Source organism: Cetorhinus maximus, chromosome 11, assembly GCF_964194155.1.
Source record: "Cetorhinus maximus chromosome 11, sCetMax3.hap1.1, whole genome shotgun sequence".
Taxonomy (NCBI): Eukaryota; Metazoa; Chordata; class Chondrichthyes; order Lamniformes; family Cetorhinidae; genus Cetorhinus; species Cetorhinus maximus.
In genome coordinates this window covers 97,749,775-97,775,246 of record NC_135889.1, presented here as the reverse complement: position 1 = coordinate 97,775,246, position 25,472 = coordinate 97,749,775, and the positions used below count along the sequence as shown (strand labels likewise).

The 25,472-nt window shown below is 42.5% G+C and overlaps 1 protein-coding gene across 1 annotated transcript in view; it reads left to right on the top strand.

Annotated features, from left to right (window-relative positions):
• Positions 1-25,472, top strand: part of LOC144686788 (low-density lipoprotein receptor-related protein 1-like) — a 1,926,687-nt gene that overhangs the window by 38,246 nt on the left and 1,862,969 nt on the right. The window lies entirely within an intron of this gene.

Here is a 25,472-nt window from a genome sequence, read left to right as displayed (position 1 = left end):
CATCAATAGTCACTACCTTCCAATTCGAGTATATACCATTACCTCAACCTTTGTCCCTTAAAGCCGAGAGTGAAATTTTACGCAGGCAGGATTTTATCATCCCGCTGAAGTCAGTGGATTTTTGAATGGCCCGCTGCATTTTATGGCCCTGCCCCTGCCACGATGGGCCATAAAATTCCATCCCTGACCAGCTTCTAACCAAGTCAATAATTGGCCTTCACTTCCATGCACTTTAATTTTGCGAACAGACTCTTATGTAGAATCTTATCAATTGCCTTCTGGAAACACGGAGACAGCATTAATTTGTCTACTACTTCAATTACTTCATCAAAAAATTCAGTCAGGGTCTTTCGACATGGCCCACACTTTAGGCATCTACATTGGCTTTCTTTAATCAGCTCAAAGTTCTCCAAGTGCTCAGCTGCTTAATTATAGATTCCAATAACACTCCACAACAGGCTTTAAACAAACATGTCTATAATTTCCTAGATTTTATGTCACACATTTCTTAATGGAGTTTTATTTGCAATTTTCCATTCCTAAGGCTTGAATACTGAATTGAGAGAACTTTGGGAGATTACCGTTAAAGCAACTGCAATTTCCTCACTTAAATCCTATAAAATCTGAGGTGAATACGATCAGATCCTTAGGACTTGTTAGTCTTTAGTGCCATTATTTTTTCTAATACTGTTTTCTTGCTCACACTAACTTTAGTGAGTTCCAGTGCTTAAGACCATAAGACATAGGAGCAGAAATTAGGCCATTCGGCCCATCGAGTCTGCTCCGCCATTCAATCATGGCTGATAAGTTTCTCAACCCCATTCTCCCGCCTTCTCCCCGTAACCTTTGATCCCCTTACCAATCAAGAACCTATCTATCTCGCTCTTAAATAAACTCAATGACCTGGCCTCCACAGCCTTCTGTGGCAATGAATTCCATAGATTCACCACTCTCTGGCTAAAGAAGTTTCTCCTCATCTCTGTTCTAAAAGGTCTTCCCTTTACTCTGAGGCTGTGCCCTTGGGTCCTAGTCTCTCCTACTAATGGAAACATCTTCCCCACGTCCACTCTATCCAGGCCTTTCAGTATTCTGTAAGTTTCAATCAGATCCCCCCTCATCCTTCTAAACTCCATCGAGTATGGACCCAGAGTCCTCAAACGTTCCTCATATGTTAAGCCTTTCATTCCTGGGATCATTCTCGTGAACCACCTCTGGAACCTCTCCAGGGCCAGCACATCCTTCCTGAGATACACGGCCCAAAATTGCTCACAATATTCTAAATGTGGTCTGACCAGAGCCTTATAAAGCCTCAGCAGCACATCCCTGCTTTTATATTCTAGTCCTCTCGAAATAAATGCCAACATTGCATTTGCCTTCCCAACTACTGACTCAACCTGTAAGTTAACCTTAAGAGAATCCTGGACTAGGACTCCCAAGTCCCTTTGTACTCCAGATTTCTGAATTCTCTCCCCATTTGGAAAATAGTCTATGCCTCTATTCTTCCTCCCAAACTGCATGACTTCACACTTCCCCACGTTGTATTCCATCTGCCACTTCTTTGCCCATTCTCCTAACCTGTCCAAATCCTTCTGCAGCCTCCCCGCCTCCTCAATACGACCTGTCCCTCCACCTATCTTTGTATCATCTGCAAACTTAGCCAGGATGCCCTCAGTTCCTTCATCTAGATCATTAATGTATAAAGTGAAAAGTTGTGGTCCCAACACTGACCCCTGCGGAACTCCAATAGTCATCGGCCACCATACTGAGAAGGACCCCCTTATCCCCACTCTCTGCCTCCTCCTGCCAGACAGCCAATCTTCTATCCATGCTAGTACCTTGCCTCAACACCATGGGCTCTTATCTTACTGAGCAGCCTCCTGTGCGGCAACTTGTCAAAGGCCTTCTGGAAGTCCAAGTAGATAACATCCATTGGCTCTCCTTTGTCTAACCTACTTGTTACCTCCTCAAAGAATTCTAACAGATTTGTCAGGCATGACCTCCCCTTGATGAAACCATGCTGACTTTGCCCTATTTTACTATGCACTTCCAAGTATTCTGAAATCTCATCCTTAATAATGGACTCTAAAATCTTACTAACGGCCGAGGTCAGGCTAATCGGCCTGTAATTTCCCGTCTTTTGCTTCACTCCCTTCTTAAACAGCGGGGTTACCTTAGCGATTTTCCAGTACTCTGGGACCTTCCCTGACTCCAGTGATTCCTGAAAGATCGCCACTAACGCCTCCACTATCTCTTCAGCTATCTCCTTCAGAACTCTGGGGTGTAATCCATCTGGTGCAGGTGATTTATCCACCTTCAGACCTTTCAGTTTTCCTAGCACCTTCTCCTTGGTAATGGCCACCATACTCACCTCTGCCCCCTCACTCTCTAGAACTTTGGGGATGTCACTTGTGTCTTCCAATGTGAAGACTGACGCAAAGTACCTATTCAGTTCCTCCGCCATTTCTTTATTCCCCACTACTACTTCTCCAGCGTCATTTTCCAGCAGCCCAATGTCCACTTTTGCCTCGCTCTTACCCTTTATATATCTAAAAAAACTCTTGCAATCTTCTTTTATATTACTGGCTAGTTTACCCTCATATTTAATCTTCTGCCTCCTTATTTCTTTTTTAGTTGTCCTCTGTTGGTCTTTGTAGGCTTCCCAATCCTCTGGTTTCCCACTGCTCTTCGCCGCATTGTATGCTTTCTCTTTAGCTTTTATGCTGTCCCTGACTTCCCTTGTCAGCCATGGTTGCCTTGTCTTCCCTTTAGTATGCTTCCTCTTCCTATGGATGAATTTTTGCTGTGTCTCCCAAATTACTCCCAGAAACTCCTGCCATTGCTGTTCCACTGTCTTTCCTGCTAGGCTCATCTCCCAGTCTATTCTGGCCAGCTCCTCCCTCATGCCTCTGTAGTTGCCTTTATTCAACTGTAATGCCATTACATCTGATTCCAGCTTTTTCCTCTCAAATTGCAGGGTAAATTCTATCATATTATGGTCACTTCCTCCTAAGGGTTCCTTCACCTTAAGCTCCCTTATCAAATCTGCCTCATTACACATCACTAAATCTAGAATTGCCTGTTCCTTAGTGGGCTCCACCCAAGCTGCTCCAAAAAGCCATCTCGTAGACATTCCACAAATTCCTTTTCTTGGGATCCACCTGATTTTCCCAGTCTACCTGCATATTGAAATCCCCCATGATCACTGTAACCTTGCCTTTCCTACACATCTTTTCTATCTCCTGGTGTATCTTGTGCCCCACATCCTGACAACTGTTTGGAGGCCTGTGCATAACTCCCATTATGGTTTTTTTACCTTTGCAGTTCCTCAACTCTACCCACACAGATTCTACATCATCTGACCTTACATAATTTCTTGCTATCGATTTAATTTCATTTCTTACTAACAGCTTAATAGATAATTAGTTTCCCTGCATTGTCAGGTACAATATCCTCTTCCTCTACTGTGAGCCTAATGCAAGGAGTTTAGTCATAAGACATTGCTGCAATGCCACACAGTCAGCGCTGCCACATTGCCCCAGACCTTGTTGAGACATTGCAGTCCGTGTCTGAGGACTCAAGGTCCAGAGCTGCCCAAGGTTGTCCATCATAGGTATCTTAAATGTGGCAATGAAAGCTCAGCACTTCTGTATTGCCATTGGCTAGACAGCAATTAGACAAATAATTGAGTTCACAAGACATGCACGAAGGAATTGAAAAATATTGATCCTTAATTATTTGAATAAATTATTAATCAAAGCTGACATTTTCAAGGAAAGTTTCTGTTTTCTGCATTTGGTGTTGATGTTTATATTTGTAGTCAGCTGAGTGCAAGTGAAGGAAGGCGGTGGTAGTAAGGATGGCAATGATAAAGATTGTAGGACTGCTGGTGTATTGAGGATGGGGATGATGGTTCAGATGAAGTGCTTTTGGATAGGTTGCTGTCTGAAACCCTTCGGGTGGAATTTTCCCTGCCTGCTGACATCGGGCATCATGGCGGGCATGAGCGGACAATATGGCGGGATGGCCAAAAATCGTTTCACGACGTCATGAAGCCAGTTTGCAATTGCCCACTCTGTCTGTCAATGGCGGGTCACGTTTCCTGCCGCCACACGTCAGGAACTTCATTGTAATACCGCTGCATATAATAAGTCCAGCTCCCCGGAATCATACCCCCACGTTGGATCATCCGAGATCATGCTGACATGTTTCACAATTGAACATAAGCAACGTGCAATTGACCAGCTGCACTTCACTCAGGACTTTGAGGCTTGTTTGCTATCTTGCTTCGGGCAGCATTCATGGTCATCAGCTCCAGGCTTCGCAGGCAGCACCACATCACTTTTAGGAGTGTTCATGGGCAGTTCTCTACTTAGGAGAACAGCCGTAAGGCAGGGTGGCTTTTCAGTGGTCGCAGGGCTAGGGTTTGCTTGAGGAAGGGGGAGAAGTGGCCTCAGGCAAGGGGAGAGGCTACAGGGTGAGAGCTGTACTAGGGAAGGAGGGTATCCCGGGGTGAGTGTGGGGGCACATGTTGATCTGCACAAGTGGCCTCAAGAGGGTACGTGCTGAGAGGCAGTCTCCAGAGGAGATGAGGCCAGATGGAGATGTGAGGGTGTGTGTGAGAGTGAGTGGTGATACCCTTTGAGCTGGCAATGGGTGAGATGAATATGTGATGGCCTTGTGAGTGTGTGAGTTTAGAGCGATGAGGTGGTTACCCTGGTGGCATGGATGAGGTCATTCATGCTCTTTCTGCACCTGATGGCGAACATCTTCTGTGCAGCGTTGACACTGACCACCTCTGCCACCGCATCCCAATCCGGAGTGTTGATGCTGCTGGGTGTCCTGTCACGAGGGAGGGTGTAGAGGTCATCGCAGTGGGCTCCAACGGTGCCAGGGACGCGTCACTGATTTGGGGGGCTGCAGTCTTCTTGCCTTTTGGGGCCATGTCTTCTGAGCAGCAGTCCTGGGCCAGAAGCATTGAGAGGTGTGTGCACAGCTGCATTTTACAAATGGCGCCTGGTGTGAAGAAGCGGCGATTGTGGGCGAATGCGAGCCCGTGTGCCATCGAAACAGTGTGTTTCTCGGGAATGCATGATTGAAGAGGCGGGATTGGGATGATACGGAGTGAAAAGCTGGCATTGTGGCCAACAGGTAAAACATTTTTTTTCCCGCCCACTACCACGCTTAGTGCAAATCTGGGACGATTCTACCCTTAGTATCTCCAACAACATCTTCATTACTTTCCCTGTGGAAAGGAGGTATCAGAGAGAAGAATTACAGGAATATCATTAGGTGGTAAAGTTGCCAAGAGCCCAAGGTTTCTAACAGCCAATTGATGGTACTCATGTGGTCATCCAGACTCCTCACATCTCTGCTATTGTTCAAATAAACAGAAAGTATTCTATTCAAATAAGGTTCAGGTGGTGCCTGGTCACGGGAATGTCCAAACAAGCACCCTTTATTTCTTTATTATACAGGAGTCTATCTTGCCTGCATTATTTGAAGGTAACAATAAAATAAATGGACGCTTTCTGTGATACTGAGGGATCCTATGCAGCCATGATATTGCTCCAGAGAATAGCATCTTTACAGTAGCAGAGTGTAAATACAATGAGACACATGCTTCAAGTCAGACTCACTCCACAGCGCACCACTGGGATGCTAAAGCAACAGTGTATGGACAAATTAGCAACATGCAATGAGGAGGTCCATGCTGGAATGGTAGCAGTGGAGAAAGATCAGGAAGCGATGTCAGAAATGGAGAGAGCAATGTTGCAGCCAAGAATGTAACAGTCACTTATTGATAATGCCGATCATTCTTAAATCTGGCCTCTGTATTGCAAATGAATGAAACACTGCATAGGGCTCCTTTAGGGAAGGAAACCTACTGTCCTTATACAGTCTATTCTCTACGTGACTCCAGTCCAACACCACTGTGGTTGGCTTTTAACTGACATTTGAAATGGTCTAGCAAGTCACTAAGTTTTAGCAAACTCTTATAGATGGAGGTACTTTACCACCCTGCCAGCAACATTCACATCCAGAGAATGATTTTTTTTTTAAAGTGTACATTTCCAATGACTCTGGCTAAACCAACAATTTGTACCTCCTACTATGAGTTAACTTAACATAGCCCTTCCCAACAAAGCTTGTCCATAGCACCGGACAAATATGTGGTGAAAACCTGTGAGGTGATATTTGCATAAGGATGTGCTCTAATGCCTACCCCCATGCTTCTCTTTAGTAGACCTATCAGGTGGTCTTCTCCCTTGTCCACCTAATGAATCTAAGTGCCCTCTGAGTGACAGACTGCTGTTGTACATTGGGTGACGTCAAGGGATGGTTCATAATGTGGCCCTTCACCAACTGGAGCCATAGCTGAGGAGTCAGTGGCAGCCAGCCTCTACATGTTAACTGCCTCTCTCAATTCTTTGAATGAAAATGAAACTTCATGTTGAAATTTTGCACTGCTTGTTCATTCTGTGAGATGTTTTGAGCAGCTGTAAACATTTGAATTTCTTTTGTTCAAGTTTATCTGTGTATGTCTGAAAGAGAATTCATAAAACAAAACAGAAGGCTGAACTTAAAGTTAATAATTTTTTAAAAAAATTCTTTCACAGTATGTGGGAATTTCTGGCTAGGCCAACATTTGTTTTCCATCCCTAATTGCCCTTGAGGAGGTGGTGGTGAGCCACCTTCCTAACCTGCTGCAGTGCATATAGTGTGGATAAATCCACAGGTCTGTTATGGAGGGAGTTCCAGGATTTTGATTCAGCGACAGTGAAGTAATGGTGATATAGTTCCAATCAGGATGGTGTGTGGATTCTATGGGAGTTTCCAGGCGGTGGTGTTATCACGCATCTTCTGCCCTTGTCCTTCTATGTGATAGATGTCACGGGTTTGGAAGGTGCTATGAAGGAGCCTTGTTGAGTTGCTGTGGTGCATCTTGTAAATGCTACACATGGTTGCTGCTGTGCATCAGTGGTGGATGGAGTGAATGTTTAAGGTGGTGGATGGGTGCCAGTCAAGAGGGTTGCTTTGTCCTGGATGGTGTTGAGCTTCTTGAGTGGTGTTGGAGCTGCTGTTGTTCACTTGACTGACACCTGGGATGGGGGAGGGGTTACATTGAAAGGTTGGGCATGCTGGACCTGTATCCATTAGAGTTTAGAAGAACGAGAGGTGATCTTATTGAAACATAAAAGCGCCTGAGGGCCTTGACAGGGTGGATGCTGAGAGGATGTTTCTTGTGGGAGAGATGAGAACTAGGGGACAAAGGTTAAAAATAAGGGTTCACCCATTTAAGACAGATGAGGAGAAAGTTTTTCCCTCAGAGTGTGGTGAGTCTTTGGAACTCTCTTCCCCAGAGAACAGAGGAAGCAGGGTCATTGAATATATTTAAGGCAGAGGTATTGACTAACTAGGGAGTCAAAGGTCATCAGGGTAGATGGGAATGCGGAGTTAAGGTCACAATCAGATCAACCACGATCTATTGAATGGTGGAGTTGACTTGAGAGGCTGAACAGCCTACTCCTGCTCCTATGTTTGTATGCACTCTTCCAGGCAAGTGGGGACGTTCACTGATGACTGCATAATGTTTAGCATCTGAGAAGTCACGAATGGTACTGAACATTATGCAGTCATCAGTGAATATCCCCATTTCTGACCTTATAGTGGAGGGAAGGTCATTGATGATGCAGCTGAAGATGGCTGGGCCTAGGACATTATTCTGAGGAACTCAGGCAGTGATATCCTGGGACTGAGATGATTGACATTCAACAACCACAACCATCTTACTTTGTGCTAGGTATGAGTCCAACCAATGGAGAGTTTTGCTCGACATCCTTGATGCCACACTGAAACACTGCCTTGATATCAAGGAAAGTCACTCTCACCTCACCTCTTGAGCTCAGCTCTTTTGCCCATGTTTGGATGAAGGCTATAATGAGGTCAGCGGCTGAGTGACCCTGGCGGAACCCAAACTGAGTGTCAATGAGTAAGTTATTGCTGTGTAGGTGCTGCTTGATAGCACTGTCAATGACACCTTCCATCACTTTGCTGATGATTGAGAGTAGACTGATGGATGGTAATTGTCTAGGTTGGATTTTTCCTGTTTTTTGTGGACAGGACATACCTGGGCAATTTTCCATATTACCGGGTAGATGACAGTGTTGTAGCTGTACTGAATCAGCTTGGATAGGGGCACTGCTATTGCTGGAGCACAAGTCTCAAGTACTTCTGCCAGAATGTTGTCATGCCCATAACCTTTGCAGTATTAAGTGCCTTCAGCATTTCTTGATATCAGGTGGAGTGAATCGAATTGACTGAAGACTGGCATCTGTGATGCTGGGAACTTAGGAGGAGACTGAGATGAATCATCCACTTGACACTTCTGGCTGAAGATGGACCAGCAAGGACCTGCAAGGACCTCCAAATCCTGCAAGGGCATGTCCATCAATTGGATAAGAAGAGGGGTTTCATTTGACAATTCTGGATTTTAAACATAGCATATAAGTGGGAGTTCTTTAATAAAAATAACTACTATAGAGAGATGTTTGTTGAAAAAGAAAATGTTTGAACTAGTTTAATATTTTGTTAAAATTTTGCTTTAGATTCCTTCCACAAGAACGCATCCTATTGCCTGATGGAAAAGGGAACTTATTCCAAATTTGCAACTGCAATTGATGTATGGGGGCTTCTCTTTTTGAAAGATATTGTAACTTGCATTAAATTTATGTAGCTCATTATATTTTGTAGCACTACATCCAGGAACCATCAAAGGTATAGTAAAGCTATGAAAATATCTATTTTCCAATGAACTTTTATTGGATAATTGTGTGGCCAACTCAATGAAATCACTTTGATGGAAAATGAAATCTAAGCATACTTCTGTGCTCAAGGAAATGGAATGGTAATGAATGTTGAAAGGCATTTGAACTAGTCAGATGATAATGCAATGCAAAATATCTCATTTCTAGCTCCCCACATCCTTGCCCATGACATGGACTGCGTTGGATAGATGTGTAGCCAACCTTTGTTTGCTCTTTTCCCTGTTATGTCCCAGGTGCTGGGCATCTCTGTTAGATCACCAGCAATCGTTTTGGGAGAAAACCATAGGGCACCACCAAGGACTGTGAAATTATCCATTATAACCTCAAGCTAATCACCCAATCTGTCAAATATGGCAGCAACACACTCTTGTAAGATGAAACTAAAGGTCGCAATAGCTTGTACCACAACATATCTGACTTTGTTGCCTCTTGTCTCCCCTATGGGTATGAAGTTGCCATGTTGTAAGTGGCGAACTGCAGTTGTGCAAATCCATTGTGCATTGCTGCTCAAAGGTGCACTCTTCATATTCTTCAACAGCTTTTTAAGGGTATTTGGAGGAGTATCAAGAGATGTCAAAAAAGCCTTTTGCTTATCAATCCCCTTCTGAAGGGTGGTTACGGAGGAGCCAATGCTTTCTGAATACAGCAGAAGAATCTCTGCATTGGTGACACTGAGCAGCTTCTTGCTGTTCCTCATAAGTTACCTCCTCTTCTCCCTCCTTACTTATGATGGTTGTTTTGCTTGTTATAATGTCCTTTAATGCTTGGAGCTAATTATGCTTCCGCCAGAGGGAGAGTGCGGTGAAACTTGGTGTAACGTGTTTGAGTTTTGCTTCCAACCCATTATTGCTGGCTTGTTTTAAGGAACACCTATAGGAAATGGAAAAGGGAATGTGCTCCAGAGCATTTAAAATGGAATTGCTGATAAAATAGGCAGGGTGCTAATATATTGATTGGCATGCAACTGTTGCAAAATGAATCTGTGTTACTCAGTGAGTAAGGTTAACAATGAGACTAATAAAAAAATGAAATTCAGTAGATAGTAGCAGCATGCTTTCAAACTCCCCGCATCCAAATCTTTTTATGAATATGGGCCCAATACGCCAAGTGACCTTTCATCAAACGTCTATAGCTTTATAATTGTGATCACCCTTTCCCGAGTCGGCATTTGCTCAGATAATTGTGGAAGTGTTTATCCCAGAGACAAGCACAAACAAAATATCAAAAATTACTAGAGGCTTAAGACAGTGAAAGAAAGAATACAGGGACAGCAATAGGTCATTCAGCCCCTCAAGCCTGTTTTGACATTCTATTTAATTATGACTGAACTGTACCTCAAATCCATTTATCTGCCTATGCTTCATATCCCTTGATACGGTTACCAAACAAAACTCTTTACCAAACAAAAACGTATCAATCTCAAACCAGAAAACTTCAGTTGACGCAACACCCATAAACATTTGGGACAGAGAGTTCAAAATTCCCACTCCCCTTTACCTGGAAATGTGCTTCTTGATCTTACTCTTGAATGGCTTAGCTCTAACTTTAAGATTATGGTCAGTTGTTTTGGATTCCCCCCACCACCCTCCAGAGTAAACCAGGGTAAATAGCCTATCTACACTGCTAATCAGTTTATAATTTTAAAGTTATTGATTAGATCACTTTTTCTTAGAATTTAACCATTTGAACCTTTGTATCATTTTAGTGAATCTACACAGTACCACTTCCAAGATCAATATCGCCTTTCTGAGGTTTGGTGCCCAAAACAGGATGCAGTTCAGAAGGGGTTTGACCAAGTCTCTGTACATCCGAAGCATTACTTCCTTGTTTTGTATTCCTACCCTCTTGCATTTATATAACAGCTTTCATATCCCCTGGATACCCCAAGGCACTTCACAGCCATTTAACTATTTCTTAAAGTGCAATTGCCATTGTCATTTAGTAACCCCATGTTGCAGAATTTAATCAGTGCACATCTTTCAACATTTCTGTGCCACAGAGCATTTTTTTTTGTCGCCCCTGCTACTTCATTGAGAAAAGATTATTGTGAAAAGAAACAAATGTTTACTCCTTCTATTTCAGCTCTGTTTGCTCTCTTGGCAACATTTGCTTTAACAGGTGAATGGCCTCTAAACAGTGCCGCTCCCTTTTATTGTTCCCTCCAGCGGCATGAGTTTTTGGATTAAGTACAAAATTATACAGAACCTGCAGTGTAGAAATAGAACATTTAGCTCAACCCGTCCATACAAGATTTTTACAATAACAACAGCTACTTGCATTTACGTAACACATTTAATGTAAAGTGTTCCAAGGCGCATGTTGTGAAGATTGTTTACACATCACATGCGAATTCTCCCAGTCTAATTACCTCTTTCCACCCTGCCACTAGAACCCTCTATCTCCTTCTCCCTCATATAAACACCAAGGCTCCCATTAAATGCAACAAGCACGCAGAAGAGCAGACGTTCCTTCTGAGCATGTGTAAAATGTTTTTGCAGTGCAGTTCAGCAACCATCAGGAGGTATGCTCACATTGCTAAATGCTTTCCACAGGTGGTACCTTATTGTATCATATGACAACTGAGGCCTTTAAATTACAGAGATGTCTCTGAAAAATCAGACTGCTATCATGTCTTGTCAGTGTTATTAATGTGAATCTTCTACTTTTCAGATGCTAACAGTATGATGTCTGTGTAAAATCAAAGGCATGGCCATTATTTCAGGCAGCCATGAAGGAGCATTCAAGATGCACGCTTTTTCTAGGGGTAAAGGAATTTATATTAATGCCAGGTTGTCTGGAATTTTTTTATCTATCTTGTGGTAGCAGAAGCAGAAGGCTTAAAATGTTATATTATTTGTAGCGTTTACTGTTTCATTCCAGTGCCCATTGGTATTGCATAGTTTTTCCAAGTGTACTTCATGTAAATTGTGCACTTTACATTCAAGGTTAATTGCTTCTAACCTGATGCCCTCCCTGTAGTGTTTTCTGATGTGCTATTATCTTTGCTACTTTGCCACAATTGAATATTGTAGAAATAAACAACCTGATAAACATTCATACATCCATTGCCAAATTGGGCTCAGATGGTTTTCAGGTCTTTGGGGCAGAGCCCGAAAGCAGGTAGTAAGTTATTTACCCATCAAAGGGATTAAGCAGCCCCTGGCAGAGTTGGCATCAGCAACTAATCAAATATTTTTTTCTGGCATGGATGTGACCCAGCAAATGGCCATCCTCAAGGAAGAAAAATAAAATAATTTTTTTTTAAGTTTAATGTTCAGCCAGAAGAATTGGGAAACTTTCACCTGGTCCCACAGCTTAGGTGGCAGTTGGAAATGCTCCTCCTCCTGGCAGGAAATTTGGGAAGCCGGGAGTCAAGCTGAGGCAAGGTAAATCTGATGTTGAGGAGCTGCCCAAATTCGAGTAGAAATTCTATGTCAAGCAGATAGACGTGATGAACTGACCTTGCTGAAGAAATTGAACAAAACAGAAGCAAAGAAATCACAGTAAAAGGATCTGGTTATCCTAAACCAGTTTTCAACTTACTTTGTTGAAACAAGTTTTCTGACAAACGAATGCAGCAGAATTTCATGGAACCAACCACAATTTAGGCTCAAGGTTGCACCTAGTGGTAAGGACAGGTTGGAATTGCACAAGCTGAATTTGTAAAATACTTGCTTACTTGCTGCCTGCCATTGTCCACATAAATCTCTAGATTCCCAACACATCTTACAGGACTTACTTTAGACTGAAGATGGTCTTTGTACAGCTATATGTCCCTCTCTTATTCTCTCTCTCTTACTCTTTCTTTTGTTTTCTCTCCTAGCTTCACATTCATTTACTCAGTCTCACACAAAGACAGAAATAATGAAGTTCATGATTAAATATGGACATTAAGGTCCACATTTTCACTCCCGGGTTGGGTGCACAGAGTTGCAAGAATTCCCAGCTCTGCCAATTCAACCTTTAAAAATGGCTGCCTGGATGTTGGATTTTCAAAAGATGTTTTAAAAAGATTAGAACAAAACACATATCTCCAGCCCTCACCCTTCACATCTCCTTCACCCCCACACATTCCCCATGATCCAACCATGCCACTTCATGCCCTGTACTCACCCCCAATAGTCTTTTATAGCCCCTATGCCATGTTGTTGCCAGCTCATGCCAACCCATGCCCCCCCAACCCACCATTATTTGCCCTTACACCTGACATAACAAATCACCTAGTATCTACCATGGGCAGATCTCAGGGCCCATGGAAAGATGAGATAAAGTAAAGTTCTATAACATAAAGTTCTAAATGTCCTTTGTAGACTTCACTATATAGAAAAAAATTCCCATTCATTAAAAAACATTTGCTACAATTACATTTTTTCAACTAAATAATGCCTTATAACAATAAATATTTCATTCCAGTTCACAATCCCTTAAATCAACAAGCCTTGGAATTAAGACCCATGTCAAAGAGTTTATAAGCACTTATAGCTGTCAATCAGGCTGTGAAATAACAGACATTCTATTGTAATAACAGATGGTTGTGAAATCAGTCATGCAGCAGTAATCCAGTAATAGAAGCCTCAGGTTTATGTCAACAGACAGAGTGAAATAGCAATCAACATTTTTTAACATTCCGAATGTTTTTTTTTCAAAGATTTAAAGGACTGGGCTTTTAAATGCCTTGACAGGTTGACAGCTCCCTTTGATAGATCCCTTAGGTGTTTCTGATGGCTTTAACATGTCCCTTTGATAGGTGCTTATGACACTTTTAACAATTGAATTTACAGGTCTGTTGACAGTTCCAATGAGCATGACAATAATGGGTTTATGCAGTATTTGCACACATTTATGCTTACTTTTAATATTTCTAAAGGGCACCTGGCATACCCCAAAGGGCACCTGACCTCCACTAAAGGTGTCCCGGACCTTTAGGTACCTTACCTCCCCAAAGGGGTACCCTGGTTATCCAAATGAATTCACCAAGTTCATACCTGCTCTTATGTGGCCTAATCTGCACACATCAAGTTTCACATTCCTGACCTACCAAAAGCCAACCGACCTGATGATTTAAATAGCCAGCTGCCTCTGTAAACCAGCATGTGCGAAATGCACCCTGCCCCCATTTCCACCCCCAGGAAGATGGGAAGTGCCATATCCAGGGGCAGGACTTCAGGCATGTCTGCTATTTTCACCACAATGGAGAGCCTCTCCCATGGCAAAAACCTGGGCCTAAGTAATTCTTATTTTATTGCCACTTCTATTTTTTTCACTCATTGTTTCTGATGCTGTCTGTTTTGATTGTGTATGGCAAAAATGTGATGCTATGGTATTTAGACTGCAATGAAAGGTTAACTGGAAAGGTCATGGTATCTTCGCCCTTTAAATCTTCAATTTTGCTATGAGAGCAGGACTCAGTTGAAGCTGCAGCTAGGCCATGGAGGGTTGGGAAAAGATTTGACTTACAGGTGAAGAAAGGTTTTACCTGCACATTATGTGGATGGGGATATGGCAGAAGAGGTATTTCTACATGAACATTAAAGTTTGCCAGGAAGAGATGGGCCATCATCATATCTTTAATAAACTATTGGTAAAAGTTAACTGCTCATTTTGAGTAATGTTCAAACTATATGAACCAGAATGCAACAAGCAAGGTAGATAATGAGGATCCTGTAGATGCAGTATATCTGGATTTCCAGGAGGCCTTTGATAAGGTGCCACACAAAAGATGAAAGGGCGAAGATACCATGACCTTTCCAGTTAACCTTTCATTGCAGTCTAAATACCATAGCATCACATTTTTGCCATACACAAGATAAGATCACATGGAATTAGGGGTAACCCATTAGCTTGGACAGAGGATTGGCTAACCAACAGAAAGCAGAGAGTTGGGATAAATGGGTCTTTTTCTGGATGGCAAGCTGTAACTAGTGGGGTGCCACAGGGTTCGGTCCTTGGGCCCCAACTATTTACAATCTATATTAATGACTTGGATACAGGGATAGAAGGTACTATAGCTAAATTTGCAGATGACACCAAAATAGGTGGGAAAATAAGTTGCAATGAAGAAATAAAAAATTTACAAATGGATATGGACAGGTTAGGTGAATGGGCCAAAATTTGGCAGATGGAGTTTAACGTGGATAAGTGTGAGGTTATCTATTTTGGTTGGAAGAATAAAAATGAGACTGATTATTTAAATGGAGAAAAACTTCAGAATGCTTCAGTGCAGAGGGATCTGGGTGTCCTCATGCATGAATCGCTGAAAGCTAGTATACAGGTGGAGCAGGTAATAAGGAAGGCAAATGGAATTTTGGCATTTATTGCTAAAGGAATAGAATATAAAAATAGGGAAGTGTTGTTGCAACTGTACAAGGCATTGGTGAGGCCCACCTGGAGTAGACTATGCACAGTTTTGGTCCCCTTTTGAGGAAGGATGTAGTTGCATTGGAAGCGGTTCAGAGGAGGTTCACGAGATTGATTCCAGAGATGCGGGGCTTGTCTTATGAGGAGAGGTTGAGCAGTTTAGGTCTATACTCGCTAGAGTTTAGAAGGATGAAAGGAGATCTAATTGAGGTATATAAGATGCTAAAAGGGATAGACAAAGTAGATGTGGAGTGGATGTTTCCCCTTGTGTGGCATTCTAGAACGAGAGGCCACAGTTTTAGGCTAAGGGGTGGTAGATTTAAATCAGAGATGAGGAGGAATTACTTTTCTCAAAGGGTCGTGAATCTGTGGAATTCACTACCTCAGAGTGCAGTGGATGCCTGGATGGTGAATAAATTTAGGGAGGAAATAGACTGATTTTTAATTAGTGACGGGTTGAAAGGTTATGGGGAGAGGGCGGGAAATTGGAGTTGAAGCCGAAATGAGATCAGCCATGATCGTATTGAATGGAGGGGCAGGCTCGAGGGGCTGATCATGTAATATTGATGACCAAGGTGTTTTATTCATTTTGCTGTAAACATGAATATTTTTAGTTCCCAAACATTCACTTGATGAAATACAGCAATCAAAATTTGACTAAGTGCCTGTTCAAAACCTACAGACCTATTAATTAGCATGTCCATCAAAAAATTATGCAAGTTGGTTCAGCGCAGTGAGCACTGATGTACATGGGATAGCATTGTCTGATCAAGTGCGATATATCACTATTTTAAAGTTCTTAAAGATCTATAGTATTGACATATTTTTGTAAAAATTTCCCAGATATCAATAGCCACTTGAGAAAATAAAATGAATACCAAGCACTTTTGTTCTAATCATTCTATGTTAAGGGAAAATGTAACCACATGATTCGTGTTTGGTTGACTCTAAAGGACATTCAGCAAACATTTGAATGCATACTACCCATTTTTTAAAGGGCTACAAATGCCTTAGAGGCCCAAAATATCATCCATGGTGCACACACAAATTTCAGGTGCAAGTTGCATCAGACACCATTTTGTTGAGGGCCATTAGCATGCACGCAGCATGCACTGGTAACGTGCAGAGTGGAGAGTCAATCAATGTGTCATGCTGCTGTTTTGGAGCTCCATGCTCCAGCTAATTCCAGCTGTTAACCATGTTTTCAGCAGCTGGATGGACCCCAACAGGCTATTTAAAGGGAACATCAACCACTTTCAGGTTGGTTGCTGATTGATTTCTACTGGCCGTGCTCCAGTTGGTATCTTGGTAATTTCCAGAGTTCATGAAAGCTGTTAAAGTCTACAGGGAATGGCATGGCAGTTACTCAAGGACTTCATGGGTTCTGCACAAAGCAGATGCTCCCAGACGTTGGTGCAGTAGTGGTCGCTTCACTTGGAATATACCATGGGCAGGTTTTTCCAGTCGGAGAGCAGGGGCCGGGCCCGCTCGCCGATGCGTAAAATGACGTGGGGATACGTCGGGCGTATGTTCCGACATCACCCCGCGTCATTTAGATTTTCAGCTCGGCGGGTGTGCAGCCAAATCGGCTGCACACCCGCCAAACTGTCAGTGGCCCGTTAAGGCCATTAAAAAACTAATTAACCTCATTGATGGACCTGCCTGTCCAATCTTAAAGTTGGTGGGCAGGCTGGGAGCCCCTGCGGGCCTTAGAAAAAGCATGAAACCTCATCAACGGGCAGGATGAGGTTTCATGAGGGTATTTACATTTTTAAGAAAGGTTTCAATAAAACTTATGGACATGTCCCAACTCATGTGACACTGTCACATGAGGGGATATGGTTGGGAAAATTTTTAAACATGTTCATTAAAAGTATTAAATTGGAGCCAATCTCCCTGAGGCAGCACTTTGCCTCAGGGAGATCTGTGTGCTCTTTCGCATGCACGCGCGAAAGAGTGCACTCCCGGCTGAGGGAAACCCCCCCGCCTGCACAGGGAGTGCATAGCGCTTCCTGGCGGACGTCATGCTGGGCGAGTTTTAATTGGCCTGCCCACTTAAAAATAGCTGTGCCCTCCCAACCAGGGGCGCTGATTGGAAGGCCACTCGCCGGCGCTCGCTCCTGCACCAGGGGAAAATGTTGCCCCCATAACTGGGAGAATAAGCAGGGAGCATGCAGAGCAGGACAAACTACTAGAAGAGGAAGGAAGTGAAGGGGAGAAGAGCTTTCAGCATGTTCTCGCAGGGATTTTAGGAAGCAACTTCTCTATCTGAACCTAAGTGAGGAACAGTGTGAGGAATGTCTGCACTTTAGTAAGGATGTCCTCACTGAAAACTGCCACCTGCTGCAGTCACAACTGTAACCTCAAAACTGGATGAGGATCATGTTGCGAGTAGCCATGAAGGTGACTGTGGCAGTGAACTTTTATGCACCTGTCTCCCTCCAGCTGGAGTTGGAGATATTTGCAACATCTTCCAGTTTGCTATCCACTCTTGTGTAAGGTTCTCTATTCAAAGAGAGGCAACTACGTGATGCAGCATCTGATGTTTGATGTTTCAGCTTTCATTGCAACACAAGCAAAATTCACCTAATGTCTAAGTGCTGCAGTGGAAGTTCATACGTCTGTCATGCAAGGTCAGCTTGCTGCCATACAAACTCAGGCTACTGCCATCATAGCTGCAGATAACAATTCTCAAAGAAGTGTCACAGCAGCCCAGCAAACTATCCTCCAATAGATCATTAGGATTGCTGAGGCATCACCACTGTAGAATGGCATTGGCTCCATGGAGCACAAACCTGTTGCCTTCTCAGCATGATACTACCTGCAAGTGCCCTTTTTGTTGCCTGTCAGCCAATCAGACCAGACTGCAACCAGCCTAGATGGCGGAGTTCAAAGCCAGGCCTTCTAGACACAGAGCTGATTGATGTCATCCTGTAATGCCATTGGCAGTCACTCCCACTGAAAGTCATCGTCCCAACTGAAATGCAGCACCCTTCCACATACCACAGCCATCAAGATTGCACAGCATAGGAGCACTAGGACAGGTAATGCCATAAGCAAGACAAACACAAAGGGAATGCATAAGGGCAATTGGTTGATGTTTGTATTCAAAATTATATCAATTCTCTCTTGTCAGAGAGCAGAAGACAGAGTGAGAACATAAGAAATAGGAGCAGAAGTAAACCACACAGCCCTTCTAACCTGCTTCACCATTCAATCATGGCTAATCTTCAACTTCAACTCCACTTTCCTGCCCATTCCTCACATCCCCTGAGAGACCAATATCTGAATATCTCAGCCTGAAATATATTTACCGATGTAGCATCCACAACCCTTTGAAGTAGAACATCCCAAAGGTTTATAACCCTTAGATTGAAAAAAATTCTCCTCATCTCAGTCCTAAAAGATTGGCCTCTTATCCTCATACTGTGCCCTCATGTTCTAGACTCCCTAGTCGGGGAAACATCACTCTAAACTCACACACTCACAAGGCAATCACACATTTACTGGCATCTCACTCACTGGCAACTCAAGGGACCTCACCACTCACTCTCTCACACACACCCTCACACCTCTATCTGGCCTCATCTGCTCTGGAGACTGCCTCCTCAGCCCTCACCATCTTGAGACCGCTTGCACAGATCAACATGTGCCCCCACACACACACTGGGATAACCCCCCCCCTACCTCCACCTTCCCCAGTGCAGCCCTTGCCCTGCAGCCTGTTCCCTTGCCTGAAGCCACTTCTCCCTTCTTCAAGCAAGCCTGAGCCCTATAGCCATCAAAAGGCCACCCATGCCTTACTGCTGGTCTGGTGGATAGAGGCCTGCCAGTGAGCCCCTCTGAAAGTAATGTGGTGCTGCCTATGAAGCCTGGCACTGATGACCGCGAGTACCACCTGAAGCAAGGTAGGCAAACAAACCTCGAAGCCCTGAGCAAAGTGCAGCTCACCATTGTACAGTTGTGAAACACGTCAGCATTCAATCATGCCAATGTGTCCAAATGTTCTAGTGTGGGGAATGATTCCAGCGAGCAGGGCATATAATGAGATGCTAAAGAATTGAAATTAGGTTTCCGCGGTGACGGGAAACATGGCCCACCATTGATGGGTGGAGCGGACAATCACAAACTGGTTTCACAACGGCGTAAAACCGATTTTTGGCCTTCACGCCATATCGTCTGCTCGCACTGCCAAACACGCCTGCCGCCAACTGGAGCAGAAAATTCCACCCAATGACTTTAACTATTTACATTGCATTTCTATAACTCCCCCTTGTCTTCTGAGAGTTTATCCAGTGGGCCTCCTGGGCCCCTGTGGGTAAAACAGACCTCTCCTCCCCTGCACATCCTCAACAAGACTCCAGTGCAGCATCAGAAAATCTTGGAGCCTGCTTTCTCCCATGTTCGCCCATTATTACATCTCCCTCCCCATCAGAATAAGTTTTACATTTATTGGCTTCCAGTCACAATGCACCTCCCCTTTTAAGAGGTGCAGGTACCTTTAAGTGGTGCTAGCCTCTTACAATTTGGGGTCCCTGCTAAGGCACACAGCCACTTAACAGCATTATTAGCACTGGCTATATACTACAGCCATGTCAATTCCCGGGCAGCCCAAAGTTGGCAAGTCACCAACATCTGAATCAACTAAGGTAGATTAATTCTACATCGCAATCCCTGCATTTGTTATCGGGGTGGGCTGGAGGTGGGTGTGGGGGTGTGGTGGTACTGTAGAATTTAGTCCCCAGTATTTTCATGCTTTACAAAAGTAACATTTTCACTAAAAACATCAAGCAATAACTAATCTATGATGTTATAGTGGCCAAAAGGACTATAGTAAAAGCTACCTATTGAGGTGAAAATGAAATAGGAGAATAGCTATAGATTTTTATCACATAAAAGGGTTTAGTCATGTCAAATATGGCCTTAACAAAAAAGTGAACAAAATTTGACATTTTAAATAACAATACAACATTATAAAAAACTGATTTGAAGACGTTTTTTTTTTCCCCAAGTGCTGACATAATCTGATCACCCAGTTGCAATCTGCAGACCTTGGGCAAGGTTTGGCAAATGATCTTAAAGTGCCAGTGATGTACAACATTCATTTTGTTACACATCAGGTATAGGGAATAGTTTAGAAAATAATAATAATTGGGCCAGGATTTTCCAGCCCGGTGGTGGCGGGACCCACCGGGGGAGAGTCGGTGAGTCCATTGACTTTCGGTGGGAACAGATGATTCTGGCGGTGGGCAGGGGCTGGAAAATTCCACCCTTGACGTAACACCAAAAGTTCCCCATTCCGTGAAGCTTCGATCATGGGTAAATTCAGATTGCTTCAAGTTTTTAGCACATGCTGACTTGACCATTGATTTCTGTTTTAAGCACGAGGTATTATTGAAAAGAAAATGCTACCAGCTTTCTTCCTGTTGTTCTCCCAAATTCATTGACTTAACAGCTGTTTAGTTCCTGACCTAAAACTAAACAACAGAATTTACTAACCTTGCAGTGCTATTCACCTAACAGCTATTTATTATCCTTGATTAACAACCCCAAGTTTATGAATATCAGTTAAACAATTTACTTGCATTTTAGCTGTTTTCCCAAAAACTATGTCCCCCCTCCCAATAAATTTGTGCAGGTAGTTTGGGATGTTGTAGGTAAATGCAGGAAAGATAACATTAATAAAAACAGGCAATCATGTAAATTGCATTGAAACCAATCTTGGGTAGAAATGGGAATGACATCAAATCCATTGGGACTTAAACAAAAGCAGAATACCATGGATGCTGGAGATCTGGAGTAAAAAGAGAAAACACTGGAAAAGCTCAGCAGGTTTAGTAGCCTCTGTGGAGAGAGAAACAGGGTTAACCTTTCCGGTTAACAAACCTGGAGTTCCGAAGAAGAGTCATATTGGACTTGAAACGTTAACTCAGTTTCTCTCGCCACAGATGCTGCCAGGCATGCTGAGTTTTTTTCCAGCATTTTCTGTTCCATCGGGACTTAAGTTAGACTGGCATTTCGCTGAGATGCAAAAGAAGCAGAAGATTCGAAGTACAAAACTTCACAGCGGTAACCAATCAGTTATTTGATACTTTATATTTTTACACTTTGGTATATTTTTTATTTTTATTTAATTATTTATTCAATCATTATTTATTTATTCTGGGTGATACGAGAACATTATTTGAAGCAGCAACGTGTAAGGATCATGCCAGAAGAACTTCAAATGCTCTTCATATTTGGCGAAAACTAAGCGAGAGAAGAGACCAAAGATTTGCTGAAATGATCAGTTTGCCTTAAGTAAAATTGATCCACTCATCAGGATTATCACCAGCCAATTTGAACCATCTGGATTCCGCCCGATTTCGGGTTATAGTTTGAAGAAGTACTGGAAACCAAATAATAGATAAAGAAGATATGATGTGAGTATTATAATGATTAAAATTAAATCTTCAAAACTATGGGAATGGATTATAAAAGACACCCAAACTTTGAAGAATGGATTTGAAAATGATTAAGCTCCCAGAATACGCAGTATAAAGAAAACCAGGGGCAGCATTTTACCCCAGCTGGGGGTGTTGTGCAGGAGCGGGCATAGGTGGGCGGGTTCCTGAATGGCACCCAGAGTTGGGGGCGCGCTGCCATTTTATGTGGGCGTGCCAATTAAGGCCCGCCCAGCGTGACGTCCACTCGGAATTCAAATATCAGCCATGATTGAATGCTAGAGCAGACTCGATGGGCCGAATGGCCTAATTTCTTCTCTTATGTCTTATGGTCTTATGGAAGTGCTGAGCGTTCCATGTGCAGGCAGGGGGTGGGGGGCGGGGGGGGGGTGGGGGTGGTGCGGTGCGGCGCGGAGGGGTTCCCTGAGCCGGGAGTGCACTCTGTTGCGCATGAGGCAAAGTGCCGCCTCAGGGAGATCAGTTGAAGTTATAAAAACTTTTTTAAGGTTAGAAAACATTTTCCTGACATGTCCCCTCATGTGACACTGTCATGGGACATGTCCATTACTTTTATGTAAAAATATTCCGAAAATTTTAAATCCCTCATGAAACTTCATCCTGCCCATGGATGAGGTTTCACGCTTTTTTGGAAGTCCAACCTAATGGTTGGATGGGCAGGTCCATTAATCATTTCAATTACTTTTTTAATGGCGTCAATAGGCCATTGACAGATCGGCGGGCATGCAGCCGATTCGGCTGCGCGCCACTGAACTGAAAATCTAAATGACATGGAGAGACGTTGGGATGCACGGCCAATGTCACCCCGCGTCATTTTATGTGCCGGCGAGTGGACCCCGCCCCCATTCACCAACCGGAAAAAGCTGCCCCATGTCAGAGGCAGCTGGGGGAACTGGAGTTCAGGTTAGCAACAACCTCTGCAATAAATATGCAAAGCTGAATGGTTCTGGAAGGACTGAAGAGAAAAAGAATAATGATAATGAAATGGTGCTAAAAGAGAAACAGAAATTAGGAGCAAGAACCAGCAAAGGATTAATCTTCTAAGTATCCTTGTAAAGCATTTATGAGTGCCTTGGCCTGAATTGCTAGCAAAATTGATTCACTCATTGGGAGAGCAGCAGAATGAGTTCAGAATAAAATGAGGCACAACAGATAACTATCTGAAAAATATTAAGAAAATAACAGACACTTCCATAACAACTTTATTGATCTTGGACAAGCTTTCAATAATGTTTGGAGAAATAGATCATGATGACTGTGATTTTTATGGTTTATTTTTGGAATATCCCTTTTTGTGCATCAAACAGGAATATGTGTTTAGTTTGTCAGGATGAAGCACTATAATAAGAAAAATATGAACAAAATAAATGATTTAAGACATTCCTTAATGTTTGGTCATTACACTATAAAGCACTCATTATACAGTTGATGAATTTAGTTAATCTGTATATCTCCTTAAAAGTCATGCTTCTGTAACAATTGCATAAAATCCCACCAACAACTAACTGCTAATAAATGCTTAGAGTTTAGTAAGCCAGCTGACAATGTACTCATTTTGTTCTTTAAAGTGTTCACATTTCCAATCCATGACCTGCAGTAAATAAAGCTAAGTTAAACAGGCAATGAAAAGATCAATAAATATTGATGTTTTTCAGACCAGCGCTCGCAGAAATTAATACCATCAACATTTTCTCACTTTACACTACAGAAGCTCCTTGCTAAATTTGAAACTAGAGTGGAGGTTGTATTGGCTTACAGTATTTGGTACCAATAAAAGCTGCAAACTGATTCTGTTAAATAATGAACTTCTACATTTAATACCAAATGCCAATCAGGTGCACTGCATGTGTGAGGCTCCAAAAGATCAATATTTGTAAACTGTATGATGTTATTCATGCTCAGTGTTATGTTACAAATCAAGGTTAGTTATTTTTGGATTTTTTTTCATCCTTGTTTCAATTGTCTTTAATAATTATGAGACTACACCAACAAACCAACAATACCTTGACATTCTAACTTCCATCATTGTTGCATAAATTGATGATTGTCATCTATAAATATATATATATTTTTTAAATGATTGTGAATGGTAGTAAGTCATACTTTTGAAATATTAATACTAAAGTTTGAATGCGAATAAATATTAAGAAACAGTGCAAACAGATTCAAAAGATCTTTTTAAAAAATGGACCAGTCAACAGGTGACAGGCACAGCTCAATGTAGACTAATGTAACATCTTTCATGTGGGAGCTGTAAAGAAGAAAAGTAATTTACATTAAGTAGAACAGTCCCAGCTACACGATGAATTTCATTCTCATGGAATAGGAGAGGTCACTGAAGGAAATAGAATAAATGAATTTGAGAAGTAGTAGAATGTGTTTCTACTGAAAGAGACGATTGAGAAATGTGATGAGAAAATGGGAGTTTTGGTTTGCTAAGCAAGAATGACCATAGTTAAACACGCTGCCACAACTTGAAAATTGTTAACCATTGGTTGTTGATGAGTTCCTCCTTATGTTTTTAAGGATCTGACTTTCCATTTAAAAGGTTGGAAATTACTGTTGACATTATTCTAAAATAATAAAACCCTTTTAAGTACTTCTCTGTCTGTTTTAATGGAATGTCAAGCATGTTGAAAATGATTGCCAGCATAGTCATGATGGGTTGAATGGTCTCATTCTGTGTTATACTATTATATGATTCTGAAATCTAAACTGCCATCATTAAAATAGCAGTGTTATGAAAGTTTGTTAAATATCAGTCTGTGAATATAGTTAACAATAATTTCTAACCTGTCATTTTGAAATCTCACTGATCTGAATTGGAATGGAATATAACTTATGTGTATTTTTAAAAAATCTTTCATGGGGTGTGGCCATCACTGGCAAGGCCAGCATTTGATTTGCGTTTCTAATTGCCCGTGACCCGTTTTATATATACATATATAAATATATATATATACATATATAAAATGGCGATATATTTCCAGGTCAGGATGATATGTGGCTTGGAGGAGAACTTGAAGGCAGTGGTGTTCCCATGCTGGTGTTCTTGTACATAGTACACACTGCTGTCACTGTGCATCAGTAGTGGAGTGTTAAATTTGGTGGATGGGGTGCCAATTAAGTGGACTGCATTGTCCTGTATGGTGTTGAACTTCCTGAGTGTTTTGGAGCCACAATCATACAGGCAAGTAGAGAGTATTCCATCACACCCCTGACTTGTACCTTGGAGATGGTGGACAGGATTTGGGGAGTCAGGAGGTGCATTATGTTCTGCAGAATTCCCAGCCTCTGACCTTCTTTTGTAGCCACAATATTTATATGGCTGGTCCAGTTCAGTTTCTGGTCAAGGGTAACCCCCAGGATGTTGATAGTTGGAGATTTTTTTTTGGTATTCGTTCATGGGGTGTGGGCATTGCTGGCTAGGCCAGCATTTATTGCCCATGCCTAATTTCCCTTGAGAAAGCAGTGGAGAGCTGCTTCCTTGAACTACAGCAGTCCATGTGGTGTAAGTAAACCCACAGCGCTGATAGGGAGGGAGATCCAGGATTTGGATCCAATGACACTGAAGAACCGGTAATATTTTTCCAATTCAGGATGGTATGAGGCTTGGAAGGGAACTTCCAGGTGGTGGTGTTCCATGTATCTGCTGCCCTTGTCATTCTAGGTGGTACAGTCGTGGGTTTGGCAAGTGCTATTTAAGAAGCATTAGTGAATTGCTTCAGTGCATCTTGTACATGATACACACTGCTGCCGCTATTCATCAGTGGTCGAGGGAGTGGATGTTTGTGGATGGGGTGCCAATAAAGTGGGATGTTTGTACTGG